An 11,554-nucleotide genomic window follows, 5' to 3' on the forward strand; every position below is an offset into this window, starting at 1 on the left:
GTCACCCAAGCTGGAGTGCAGTGGTACGATCTCGGCTCACTGCAACCTCCACCTCCCAGGTTCAAGTGATTCTCTTCCTTCAGCCTCCTGAGTAGCTGGGACTACAGGCGTGCACCACCATACCCAGCTAATTTTTGTAGTTTTAGTAGAGATGGGGTTTCATCATGTTGGCCAGACTAGTTTTGAACTCCTGATCTCAAGTGATCCACCCTGCTCGGCCTCCCAAAGTTCTGGGATTACAGGCATGAGCCACCGTGCCTGGCTAAAATGTCCTTCTTAAAACAAGTTGTTTGCTTTTCTTTTTTTTTTTTTTTTTTTTTGAGACGGAGTCTCGCTCTGTTCCCCAGGCTGGAGTGCAGTGGTGTGATCTCGGCTCACTGCAAGCTCCGCCTCCCGGGTTCACGCCATTCTCCTGCCTCAGCCTCTCCGAGTAGCTGGGACTACAGGCGTCCGCCACCACACTCGGCTAATTTTTTGTATTTTTAGTAGAGATGGGGTTTCACTGTGGTCTCGATCTCCTGACCTCGTGATCTGCCCGCCTCGGCCTCCCAAAGTGCTGGGATTATAAACGTCAGCCACCATACCCAGCCACAAGTTTTTCTAAGTGACAGAGCTCAGAAAACAAACAAACAAAAATGTTTGTCTGAATTGAGATCTTGGTTGGGTGCAGTGGCTCACACCTGTAATCCCAGCACTGGGATGCTGAGGTGGGTGGATTGCTTGAGGTCAGGAGTTCAAGACCAGCCTGACCAACATGTGAAACCGCGTCTCTACTAAAAATACAAAAATTAGCCAGGCATGGTGGTAGGCGCTTGTAATTCCAGCTACTTGGGAGGCTGAGGCAGGAGGATCACTTGAACCTGGGAGGGAGAGGTTACAGTGAGCCAAGATCGTGCCATTGCACTCCAGCCTGGACAACTGAGTGAGACTCTGCCTCAAAGAAAAGAAAAAAGAGTTGAGATCTGAACTGAACATTGCAACTGGAAGTCCTTTAAAAAATCTATCGTTTTTCTCCACTTTACTTTTTTTTTACTTGAAATTTGTTTTCTTTCATTTCCTTTCATTGTTTTATTTTATTATATATATATTTTTAAGAAACTAGATGGAGCCAGGCTGGGGGTGCACACCTGTATTCCCACTATTAGGGAGACTGAGGCAGGAGGATCCCTTGAGCCCAGAAGTTCAAAGCTGTATTGCGCAAAAATAGTGCCTGTGAATAGCCACTGTGCTCCAGCCTGGGAAACATAGCAAGACTCCATCTCTACAAAAACTAAATAATAAATTTTTAAAAAGAAATAAATTAAGTGGTTTATGCTGTGGCATTTTCCCTAGTCTGGATTTTGCTGATAGCATCCCCATGGAGTTGTTTCCACATCTTCCTGTGTCCCTTGTGTTTTTTGCTTGTTTGTTGTTGTTGTTGTTGTTGTTTTTGAGACAAAGTCTCACTCGGTTGTCCAGGCTGGAGTGCAATGGTGCAATCTCGGCTCACTGCAACCTGTGCCTCCTGGGTTCAAGGGATTCTCCAGCCTCAGCCTCCCAAGTAGCTGGGATTACAGGCACCCGCCATCATGTCCAGCTAATTTTTGTATTTTTGGTAGAGACGAGGTTTCACCATGTTGGCCAGGCTGGTCTCGAACTCCTGACCTCAGCTGATCTGCCTGCTTCAGCCTCCCAAAGTGCTAGGATTACAGGCATGAGCCACCACGCCTGGCCTTAATTTTTGGTAGAGACAGGATCTCCCTATGCACTCAGGCTGGTCTTAAACTCCTGGGTCTCCCAAAGTCCTGGGATTACAGGTGTAAGCCACCATGCCTGGCCTTTACCAAAGAAATCTTTGCCTAGTCAAAGGTCATAAAGGTTTTCTAATAGAAATTTCATAGTTTTAGGTTTTACATCTAGGTCTCTGATCCATTTTTAGTTATTTTTTTTTGGTATGAGATATTGAAGGGTTTTTTTTTCTTGTATTTGGATATTTAATTGTCGTAGTACATGGAACTCTGTTTTTGTTGAAAAGTCTATTCTTTCTCCACTAAATTGCTCTGTTCATGTTTGTTGAAAATCAGTTAATGTGCACACAAAATGATGACCTTTTTTTTTTCACTCAATGCAAGTAATGATAAGCATTGTCCACACAGGAAAAAGATAGTTAAAGATATTGCCAGGCACGGTGGCTGACGCCTGTAATACCAGCACTTTGGGAGGCTGAGGTGAGTGGGTCACCTGAGGTCAGAAGTTCAAGACCAACCTGGCCAACATGGCGAAACCCCATCTCTACTAAAAGTACAAAAATTAGCTGGGCGTGGTGGCAGGTGTCTGTAACCCCAGCTACTCAGGAGGCTGAAGCAGGAGAATCTCTTGAACCCAGGAGGCGGAGGTTGCAGTGAGCTGAGATCACACCACTGCACTCCAGCCTGGGTGACAAGAGTGAGACTCCATCTCAAAAAAAAAAAAAAAAAAAAAAATGTTAAGGTGGGCTTGGTGCAGTGACTCATGCCTGTATCCCAGCACTTTGGGTGGCTGAGGCAGGTGGATCACTTGAAGTGAGGAGTTCGAGACCAGCCTGGCCAACATGGTGAAACCCCATCTCTACTAAAAATACAAAAATTATCTGGGCGTGGTGGTGGGCACCTGTAATCCCAGCTACTCAGGAGGCTGAGGCAGGAGAATCACTTGAACCTGGGAGGAGGAGGTTGCAGTGAGCCGAGATCACTCCACTCCAGCCTGGACAACAGAGCAAGACTCCATCTCAAAAATAAACAAAAATACATAAATAAATAAAAATAAAGATGTTAAGTTGGCCCATAATGGGCAGAACCTAAAAAAGAAATTTGACTTCCTGTTCTAGTCGAAAGTGTCCCTCACTGTGGCCTTCCGGGCTGCACAGTCCTCCCTCACTCCCTCTGTCTCCTTGCTTAGGGATTACCTTATTTCCCCACGCAAGTGCAGCCTTCGTGTTTTATCTCTGTTGTCCAGGTCAGTTTGTGAACTGATTGCTAACCTCTTTCCAGATTATTTCTTTGGCTAAGGAGATCTTTGGCCCTACTTTGTTTTCCTGAACTAGAGCAAACCCACATTTTAGAATGGGCCTCTTCAAAGGCCAATCAGCAGATAAGCCAGGAAGGACCTTTGACTACAGGCTAATTGTAGGGTGACTTAGACCCAGGGCACCACAGATGGTCAGAACTGGAAAGATTCATGGAGGCCATTTCATCTGACCGGGGCCCAGAAGGACTAGGAGATGTGCCTGCAGTCCCTCAAGGTCAGGTGGCAAATTGGTGGCTGGGATGAGATGAGATTGGAGGTAGATGCTAGTTTTCCTGGGCTGACCCAGATTGTAGTTTTTATATATTTCAAATTTGGCCATTTCATTTTAAGTTAAATATGTTTAGTAAATATGAAAAGAGAAACCAGAAAGTAATGGTTCCCGTCAGCTTGGGGAAGTGAATCCTTCTGTGACCTCACCAACACTTACCCTAAAGAGGCCTATAAAAAGCTCCTTTGGACTTCCCCCGCCTCCTCGGAAGGAGTAAATATCTCCTTGGCCTTGACCAAATAGAGTTGGTATTTAGCAGCTGCTTGAGCTGATGCTTCTGAGGCAAATGAGTCTCTTAACATCTAACTGAGTTGGTCAGCTCTCTGTAAGAGGCCTGAAAGTCAGAAGGCAACTTGCTGTGTGTCTCTGGCAAGTAACTTTCCTTCTCTGGGCTGCAGTTCCTTCATCTGCACAGATGGAGTTGGACTACAGGGTAGGTCAAGCCTTGCTGCCTCTGCACCTCCACAGTTCTAAAATATAATCTGCATTTTTTTTTTTTTGAGACGGAGTTTCGCTCTTTCGCCCAGGCTAGAGTGCAATGGCGCAATCTCGGCTCGCTGCAACCTCCGCCTCCCAGGTTCAAACAATTCTCCTGCCTCAGCCTCCCGAGTAGCTGGGATTACAGGCGCGTGCCACCGTGCCTGGCTCGTTTTTGTATTTTTGGTAGACACGGGGTTTCACCATGTTGGCCAGGCTGGTCTGGAACTCCTGACCTCACGTGATCTGCCCATCTTGGCCTCCCAAAGTGCTGGGATTACAGGCATGAACCACTGCACCCAGCCATAATCTGCATTTTTAGTAAACATCCCAAGTGGTTCTCAGTTTCAGCTGATACAAGAATCACTGTATGCTTGTTTTATTTTTTTGTTTGTTTTTTATTTTTTGTTTGAGATGGGGTCCCACTCTGTTGCGCAGGCTGCAGTGCAGTGGCTCGATCTTGGCTCACTGTAAGCTCCACCTCCTAGGCTCAAGCAGTCCCACCTCAGCCTCTTGGGTAGCTGGGACCACAGGTGTATGCCACAATGCCCAGCTAATTTTCTGTATTTTTGTAGAGATGGCGTTTTGCCATGTTGCCCGGGCTAGTCTTAAAACTCGTGGGCTCAAGCAATCTGTTTGGGTCAGCCTCCCAAAGTGTTGAGATTACAGGCGTGAGCCACCGTGCCTGGCCAGATGCTTATTTTAAAATGCGGATTACCTCCTACCTAGGGACACTTATCCTGATCAAGCAGGTCTGGGGTGGGGCCTAGGGATAAGCATTTTGGTTAGTGGCCCACACTTTCAGGGACCAGACTGAACTGGAGATATCTTAGCTGATGATCCCAGGATACCCTTGCTTCTTTCTACCTTCTTTTCAGTCAGGATAAGATGAAGGGCCTCTTTTTTCTTTTCTTCTTTTTTTTTTTTGAGACGGAGTCTCATTCTGTCACTCTGTCGCCCAGGCTGGAGTGCAGTGGCTGCGATCTCGGCTCACTGCAAGCTCCGCCTCCCGGGTTCATGCCATTCTCCTCCCTCAGTCTCCCGAGTAGCTAGGACTACAGGAGCCTGCCACCACGCCCAGCTAATTTTTTGTATCTTTAGTAGAGACGGGGTTTCACCGTGTTAGCCAGGATAGTCTGGATCTCCTGACCTCATGATCCACCTGCCTCAGCCTCCCAAAGTGCTGGGATTACAGGCGTGAGCCACTGCGCCCAGTCTTTTTTTTTTTTTTTTTTTTTTTAATGGAGATGGAGTCTCACTATGTTGTCCAGGCTGGTCTCGAGCTCCTGGCCTTAAGCAATCACCTCGCTTCAGCCTCCCAAACTGCTGGGATCAAGGGTTTGAGCCACCATATGCCTGGACTTAAAAAAAAAAAAAAAAAAAACTCATCTAATATTGAGGGCCTGTTTTGGCCAGACACTGTTTTAGATGTTGGAGACTCAGCAGTGAACCAATCAGAATTCTTGCCCTCTTGGATCTGACTTTCTTTCACTCAGCAATATGCAGCTAAGGTTTTTCCACAATTTCTCCTGGCCTGATAGTGTGTTTCTTTTTGGTGCTGAATAACATTTCATTGTGCAGATCCAGCACACAGTTTGCTTATCCATTCACCTATTAAAGGATATCCTAGCTGGGCGCAGTGGCTGATGCCTGTAATCCCAGCACTTTGGGAGGCCGAGGCGGGCAGATCATGAGGTTAGGAGTTCGAGACCAGCCTGGCCAACATAGTGAAACCCCTGTCTCTACTAAAAATACAAAAAATTAGCTGGACATGGTGGTGGGTGCCTGTAATCCCAGCTACTCAGGAGGCTAAGGCAAGAGAATTGCTTGAACCTGGGAGGCGGAGGTTGCAGTGAGCCAAGATCATGCCATTGTACTCCAGCACAGGTGACAGTGCGAGACTCCGTCTCAAAAAAAAACAAAAAAACAGGACATCTTAGTTGCTTCCAAGCTTTAGCATTTATAAATAAAGTTGCCATAAGCCTTCATGTGCAGGTTTTTGTATGGATATAAATCTCCATCATTTTATTTTATTTTATTTATTTTTAAATGAGACAGGGTGTGCCCAGGCTGGTCTTGAACTCCTGACCTCAAGCAATCCACCCACCTTGGCCTTCCAAAGTGCTGAGATTACAGGCGTGAGCCACCATGGCCGGCCTCCATTTTATTTTTTAAAACTTAGTAGAGCTAAAGGGCTGAGGAAATAATGAGAAGCCAACCACTGCTGGAGGATTCCAGAGGAAGTTCTGATAGGCTGCAAGCTCCAAAGATGGGGCACCTCGGCAACAGTTCCTTTTTTTTTGTTCTTTCAGATTTACTCAGCAAATGACTCAAACACCAGTAAACTAAAATAAAATAAAAAAAAAGAAAGAAAGAAAGAGAGGATTCACTGTCCAGTAACTTTCAATAGCTGATTTCTTATGCATTTTGACTTTCTTCCGTCGCTCTTCTCAGGGGAGTCAAACATCACGAGGCTACAGGGCGCCGGGTGCGGTGGCTCACGTCTGTAATGCCAGCACTTCAGGAGGCCGAGGCAGGCGGATCATCTGATGTCAGGAGTTTGAGACCAGCCTGGCCAACGTGGTGAAACTCTGTCTCTACTAATAATAAAAAACTAGCTGGGTAAGGTGGCTCACGCCTGTAATCCCAGCACTTTGGGAGGCCGAGGCAGGCGGATCACTTGAGGTTAGGAGTTTGAAACCAGCCTTGCCAACATGGTGAAACCCCGTCTCTACTAAAACTATAAAAATTATCTGGGTGTGGTGGCACCTGCCTGTAATCCCAGCTACTCTGGAGGCTGAGGCAGGAGAATGGCTTGAATCCGGGAGGCGGAGATTGCTGTGAGCTGAGATCGTGCCATTGCACTCCAGCCTGGGCAACAAGAGCAAAACTCTGTCTCAAAAAAAAAAAAAAAAAAAAAAAAAAAAGAAAGAAAAGAAAAAAAAAAAAGAGGCTACAGGAAATGTCAATACCAGGCCAGAGAAGAAGGGTTCCCAAGTTTGCTGGAGGGTCTCAAGGCTTCCAGCTTTGTGGTTTTCAGCGTTTGGTTCTCTCTGACCAGATCATCAACTGTTGTGGGTGACCATGCCTCCTCACTCATCACCTGTTTCTGAGCTTCTGTGAGAAAGAATTTTCTGGCTGGGCGCAGTGGCTCACACCTGTAATCATAACACTTTGGGAGGCCGAGGCGGGTGGATCACCTGAGGTCAGGAGTTCAAGACCAGCCTGGCCAACATGGTGAAACCCTGTCTCTACTAAAAATACAACAAAAATTAGCCAGCTGTGGTGGAGGGCGCCTGTAATCCCAGCACTTTGGGAGGCCGAGGTGGGTGGATCACCTGAGGTCAGGAGTTCAAGACCAGCCTGGCCAACATGGTGAAACCCCTTCTCTACTAAAAATACAACAAAAATTAGCCAGGCGTGGTGGTGCGTGCCTATAATCCCAGCTACTTGGGAGGCTGAGGCAGGAGAATCGCTTGAACCCGGGAGGCGGAGGTTGCAGTGAGCCGAGATCACGCCACTGCACTTGAGCCTGGGCAACAAGAGCGAAACTCCATCTCAAAAAAAAAAAAAAAAAAAAAGGAATTTTTGCTGTGTCTGTGGGAAGCCCATCTTCACCCTGCCTGCCATCAAATGCACACAGAGAACAGAGTGCAGCCCTGTCGCGAAGGTAGAGGTGTCTGTGTGTGGACAGGTTGACATGTCCCACATCAACCGCAAACCCTGTCTTCTTTTCTTTTCTTTTCTTTTCTTTTATTTTTTGAGACAGAGTCTCGCTCTGTAGCCCAGGCTGGAGTGCAGTGGCAGTGATTTTGGCTCACTGCAACCTCTGTCTCCAAAGTTTCAGCAGTTCTCCTGCCTCAGCCTCCTGAGTAGCTGGGATTACAGGCACGCGCCACCACACCCAGCTAATTTTTTATTATTAGTAGAGACGGGGTTTCACCATGTTGGCAAGGCTGGTCTCGAACTCCTAACCTCAGGTGATCTGCCTTCTTCGGCCTCCCAAAGTGCTGGGATTCCAGGCGTGAACCACCGTGCCCAGCCACAGACCATGTCTTCTTCTCTGACAACTTACAGTTCCTGTCTCAAGGATGACTACCTCTCCTAGCACTTTGGAAGGCCGAGGCAGGAGGATTACTTGAGCCCAGGAGTTCAAGACCAGCCTGGGCAACATAGTGAGACTTTGTTTCTACCAAAAAAAATAGAAAACAATGCTGGATGTGTGGCAGGCGCCTGTAGTCCTAGCTCCTTGGGAGGCTGAAGTGGAAGGTTCTCTTGAGCCTGGGAGGTCAAGGCTGCAGTGAGTCAAAATCATGCCACTGCACTCCAGCCTGGGAGTGCAGGACCCCGTCTCAAAAACAAAAAATGGGCCAGGCGAGGTGGCTCACGCCTGTAATCCCGGCACTTTGGGAGGCCGAGGCAGGCGGATCACGATGTCAGGAGATCAAGACCATCCTGGCTAACACGGTGAAACCCCGTCTCTACTAAAAATACAAAAAATTAGCCGGGCGTGGTGGCGGGCACCTGTAGTCCCAGCTACTTGGGAGGCTGAGGCAGGAGAATGGTGTGAACCTGGGAGGCGGAGCTTGCAGTGAGCTGAGATCGAGCTGCTGCACTCCAGCCTGGACGACAGAGCGAGACTCTTATCTCCAAAAAAAAAAAAAAATGATGACTACTTTTGGGAGCTCCAAATCTAAGAAGCAGGCTATGAGAAAATGGGCCTAAAGCCTCCTCAAATCCATAGCAAATCAGGCAGGGTGGTCATGTCATTACTCCCAAGACAGAAACAGATTTTCTCCTGTCCCAGGATTGATACATTTCTTTCCACTGTGCTTTTCCTGTATTTAAGTGATGTGCTTTTGTTTTTAACACAATTATAATCCTACTGTACATGTAAGATTATGTGCTTTTATTTAACATTGTACTATGATGATGTTTTCCATGTTTTTTACGTTTTTCATAAAGTATAATTTTTGTTGGTTGTATCATTATCTTTTTTTTCTTTTTTGAGATGAGGTCTTGCTCTGTTGCCCAGTGGCAGTGCAGTGGCATGATCACGATTTATTGCAGCCTTGACCGCCCAGACTCATGCAATTCTCCCACCTCAGCTTCCTGAGTAACTGGGACCACAGGTGTGTACCAGCATGCCTGGCTAATTTTTATTTTATTATTTGTAGAGATGAGGTTTTCCTATGTTGTCCAGGCTGGTCTCCAACTCCTGGGATTAAGCAGTCCTCCCGTCTTAGCCTTCCAAACTGCTTGGATTACAGGCATGAGCCACTGCACCTGGCTCATAATGATTTTTAAAGCTTATTTGTATTAAGATATAATTCACATAACATAAAAAAATTTAAAAACTGTATGTTTAAAAATATACAGCTCTGTGGGGTTTGTTTAGTATATTGTGCAATCATCACCACCATCCAATTCCAGAGCTTTTTTTTTTTTTTTTTGAGACGGAGTTTTGCTCTTGTTGCCCAGGCTGGAGTGCAATGGTGCCATCTTGGCTCACCGCAACCTCCACCTCCCAGGTTCAAGCAATTCTCCTGCCCCAGCCTCCCGAGGGTGGGGAGGGATTACAGGCACCCGCCACCACGCGAAGCTATTTTTCGGATTTTTGGTAGAGACAGGGTTTCACCCTGTTGGCCAGGACAGTCTCGAACTACTGACCTCAAGTGATCCCCCCGCCTCAGCCTCCCCAAGTGCTTGGATTACAGGTGTGAACCACCGCGCCTGGCCAGCACCATCTTACTAATACATTCCCACCAGCAAGGTCTGCGGTTCCAGTTCCTCGCCATCTCTGCTAACACTTGATGTTTTCTCTTTGGTGGATGCTCACGTGCTTCTGCATGAGCCTTTTTCCCTCCTTTCCCCACGCCTCAGCTCTGGAGTCACCGTCTCTCTGAAGTCTCTCCTGACCCCATCCAAGTCGGCCTCCCCTCTGCTCTCCTTGCCCCGCTGCCTTCTGGGATGGATTACTGCTCAGCATCTGCCACGGTATCTCCGGCTCCCTGAGGGCTAGTGTTTGGTAACTTTCTTCTGCATCTCTGTCTCCAGCACCTGGGCCTGTGTTCGACGGCTCAGTAGACACTAGAGTGCAGGGATGGAGATGACACATCACCCAGCATGGCTCAGAGTGAAGTGATTTCCCCTTTCCACATCCTCATCTGCCTCCACCCCATGAAAGTATTTATAGACGGGGAATCGTGGGAGTGGAGAACTACACACGAAGCAGGGTTGAGTAGAGGAAGATGGGAAATCTCCACAGACGTCTTTTCTTTGCTCCCCTTTGCGGTGGGGATTCCGGAGATGTCAGGGACTGTGGGGATTGGCTGCTTGGTAGACAGGCATGAATGATGGGATATCAGGACTAGATTCAGCTGCCCTGAAAGTGACAGAGCCCCACAACAACAGTGGCTTGAATTCATCAAAGTCCACAGTAAGCTGACCAGGGCTGGTTCAGCCACTGTCTCCATCAATTTCCCAGGAGCAGAGCACTGGCCCCTTCCAGCCCACCATGCCACAACCCTTAGGGCAGAAGGACCCAACCCAGTACGGGTCTGTGGCCTGTAAGGAGCTGGGCCCCACAGCAGGAGATGATGGCGGGCGAGCAAGCATTACCGCCTCCTGTCAGATCAGTGGTGGCATTAGATTCTCATAGGAGCACGAACCCTACGTGAACTGCGTATGCGAGGGATCTAGGTTCCACGCTCCTTATGAGAATCTAATACCTGATGATCTGAGGTGGAACAGTTTCATCCCGAAACCATTCCCCCTCCACCATGGGAAATTGTTTTCCACGAAACCGGTGCCAAAAAGGTTGGGGATCGCTGCCCTAGGGTGTGGCCCTCAGTGTCAGCAGCCAGAGCTCCAGACATCACATGAGTAGTGAAGCAACAGGATGGAGACACGATTGCAAGAGAAAGGGGTTCCAGGAAGGTTATCTGGGGCTGTCATATGAAAATTTTGCTTGAATCCTATTGGCCAGAGCTGAGTCACATGGCTGCACCTAAATGTCAGTAGCTGGGACAGGTGGTCTTTACTCTGGGTAGTCTTATGCAAGCTAAAAATTGGGTATTCTCTGGCTGGGCATGGTGGCTCACGCCTGTAATCCCAGCACTTTGGGAGGCCAAAGTGGGTGGATCACTTAAGGTCAGGAGTTCGAGACTACCTTGGCCAATACGGTGAAACCCCGTCTCTACTAAAAATACAAAAATTGGCTGGCCGTGGCTGTGGGAGCCTGTAATCCCAGCTACCTGGGAGGCTGAGGCAAGAGAATTGCTTGAACCCAGGAGGCGGAGGTTGCAGTGAGCCAAGATTGTGCCACTGCACTCCAGCCTGGGTGAAAGAGTGAGACCTTGTCAATAATAATAATAGTTGGGTGTTTTCCTACTATGGAAGAAGAGGGGGGAGGTGGCAGAAAGCATGTCTGCCCAGATGGATAGATGAAGAGAAACATCTATTGAGGAAGTATATGATTCCTCTGGCATTAGGCTGGATATTTTATTTTATTTTATTTTCCAGATGGAGTTTCGCTCTTGTCGCCCAGGCTGGAGTTCAATGATGCGATTCGGGTCACTGCAACCTCCGCCTCCTGGATTCAAGTGATTCTGCTGCCTCAGCCTCCTGAGTAGCTGGGGTTACAAGCATGGGCCACCAGGCCTGGCTAATTTTTTGTATTTTTAGTAGAGATGGGGTTTCACCATGTTGGTCAGGCTGGTCTCAAACTCCTGACCTCAGGTGATCAACCTGCCTCAGCCTCCT

Source organism: Pongo abelii, chromosome 19, assembly GCF_028885655.2.
Source record: "Pongo abelii isolate AG06213 chromosome 19, NHGRI_mPonAbe1-v2.0_pri, whole genome shotgun sequence".
Taxonomy (NCBI): domain Eukaryota; kingdom Metazoa; phylum Chordata; class Mammalia; order Primates; family Hominidae; genus Pongo; species Pongo abelii.